The sequence below is a fragment of the Dioscorea cayenensis genome, chromosome 7 (assembly GCF_009730915.1).
Source record: "Dioscorea cayenensis subsp. rotundata cultivar TDr96_F1 chromosome 7, TDr96_F1_v2_PseudoChromosome.rev07_lg8_w22 25.fasta, whole genome shotgun sequence".
In the NCBI taxonomy this organism is placed as follows: Eukaryota; Viridiplantae; Streptophyta; class Magnoliopsida; order Dioscoreales; family Dioscoreaceae; genus Dioscorea; species Dioscorea cayenensis.
Window position 1 is genome coordinate 24,210,734 of NC_052477.1, and position 2,897 is coordinate 24,213,630.

Genomic DNA, 2,897 nt, shown 5'->3' on the forward strand with positions numbered 1-2,897 from the left:
TTGTTGAAGCCTTGTCTCAAATGCTAAAGTATGCAAAGTTTCTCAAGGACCTACTAATGAACAAGCAAAAATTTGAAGAGGTTTCAATGGTTACATTGAGTGAAGGGAGCTCAGTGTTGCTTCAGAACTTCTTGTATTAATGTTTTACTATCCCTTGTAACATTGGTGAATTGGTAAATGAAAAAGCCCTAGCAGATTTAGCTGCTTGTATTAATGTGATGCCTTACATCATGTTCAAGAGAGTTGGACTTAGTGACCTTAAGCCAAATAGGATGACTTTGCAACTAGCCGATTGCTCCATTAGACATCTTAGGGGAATCATAGAAGATGTATTAGTTAAGGTTGACAAGTTTATTTTTCCAGTAAACTTTGTGATTTTAGATGTCGATGAAAATGTTGAAGTGCTCCTTATCCTTGGTAGGCCATTCTTAGCTATCTCCCAAACACTCATTCATGTTAGTAATGGTAAAATGATACTTAGGGTTGGGGATGAGGAAGTCATGTTTTCTTTATCTAAAGCAATGAAACATCCTTCTACTCTTGGTGATACTTGTTATTTTCTTGATAAAACTGACTCACTCATTTTTAATGTGTGTAGGAAACGTTGCACAAAGATCCTTTCAAGGAGTCATTGGATGCCCCTCATAATGAAGAGACCATCCTTTTACTTGCACCAATATCAATTGAGGAAGCGGCAAAAGAAGCATTGGTGAGAGGTTACTTCCCCTAAGAAAATCAAGAGAAAACCTTCACCCAAGGAGGTAACCCCAAGTCAGTTAACTACATTGGTAAGTTCCCTATTTTCTCTGATCTCGCACTTAGGCATTACTTTGGAGATATTGATTTTGATTAAGAGGAATGCTTTTACTTTAAACCTCTAGAACATGTGCATTTCAGGTACGTCAATCTCGTAACATTAAACAAGCACTTCTTGGGAGGCAAAAGCAAGATTTCTCATATTTTACTTAGCTTGAGTCTTTTTGTTATAGTTTTGTAGTTTTGTTTGAGTCTGTAATAAATTGCTCCACTTGTCATGAATTTTCATATGTCAGTGGGATGTTTGTTTTCTTAGACACTCATTTCGTGCTTCTCATGTCTTATTTGTATTCGAACCTAACTTCAGGAAATAGGGAAAACTCTGTCAATTTTCCAGGACCCTTACAACCTATTTACGCCTATAAGCACGGTTGTAAGCCTTAAATAGAGAGCTTTACAGGTATCTTATGCCTGTAAGCCACCCTAAAAGGGGAGTCCAAAAATCCTTATGAGTGCACTTACGGTCTGTAAGTCCTAGTGATCACAATTTAGAGGTTCCTTGCCGGTGGTTTATACCCGTAAGTAAGGCAGTAAGGGTCATCTAGAGCATCTTATGGGTATACCTTAAACCCTTACGACCTATAACCTTCTGTGGAATATAGCCTAGGTTCCTTATGGGCACCTTACGCCCATAAGAAAGACTATAAGAGCAAGATAGAGAACCTTACAAACTACAGTGCTAAGCCTTTTACAACCGTAACCTAGGTTGTAAAGGAGATGTACCCTTGCGGGGTAGACCTTGCAACCGTAAGCACACTATAATTGTTCATTCAGACTTATAGTTGAGGCTTATATCCATAAGCCGGCCATAAACACTTAGGGTTTTAGTGCCGTCGGTGACCTTTGATCTTCATTCTAATTTGTTTTTTACTGGATCATAGTCGCCGGTCCCTACTTCTTCTCCCATTCTCTTTCCCTCATAATCCTTTTCTATTTTTGAGTGTTCTCAAGCGTGCTTGGACCATTTCCAAAGCTCCTTACCAACCGTTTCTTTTATTTTCCTCTTTGTTAGAAAGGTAACCTTTGTTTTTCATGATTCTTGAGTCAATCATCAGAATTATTACATGAAAATGAATGTATGTTATTCAATAATGCTTCAATGATCATGTAGAGTCAAAATTTGTAAATTTTTGAGCTTCATTATGCAGGTGGGATCCTTACAGCCTGAGCCAATGGCTTATGGCTGTAAGGTCACTGTAAAGGTGACTTTCTTCGAGGTTTACGCCCGTAAGCAAGCCGTAAGTATTCCTGTTTTGTTCAAATTTTGTGTTTTTGCATTCTAAACTTCATATTCTTCATATGTAGGATGGTTAGAGTGAAGAAAGCTTCTTCTAGGCAGGGCAAGAGGAAGCGACCCAAGGTATCAACCTCGGGTATAGTCACTGTAGAAGATACATCGACTCCACCGACCCTCTCGGTCCCCACTTTTCCTGAGGTTCATTTTTGAGAGTGGCTCGCTTACTTGAAGACAAAGAGGTTTGGCTAATCTCATATGGTGGATTAGACGTACTAGCAAGGCTAGGGCATGAGGATGAGGTTAGGAGAATATTGCAGTTGAGAGGTTGGAGTCGATTATTCTCGATGAAGGAGTAGGTGTACCGTGACACCACCCTTGAGGTTCTTGGGAGGTTTGATTTGGACCGAGGGTTGATAGGTTTTTCCTGTCTGGGAGCAATCCAGTTTTAGCTTTTCAGGGAGCAGTAGAAGCTGACACACGGAGTTCACTCTATTGATGGGGTTATACGACACTGAATTTACTAGCACCCCATAGTACAAGGAACTCCTCATCAACTTCTTTCCTGGCGTCACAGCCAAGGGAGTATAGTAGCATCTGAGTCATGGAAGAAGCTGTGAGCCAAACCTTACCAAGGCCTCTTTCCTTACCTGGCCGGTGCTCATGTATTTGGTTGAGCGTCACCCCATCCACCGAGGCTACTTGTTGGCTGACTTCATCACTCACTAGGGCCAGCACGTACGCCTAGGTGCGATTTTTTCGGCCCATACATCACAGGGCTCATCAAGGGTATGTGGCCGGAAGATCGGCTCTAGGGTCAGGAGATTGTAGGCAGTTTGGCACCCCT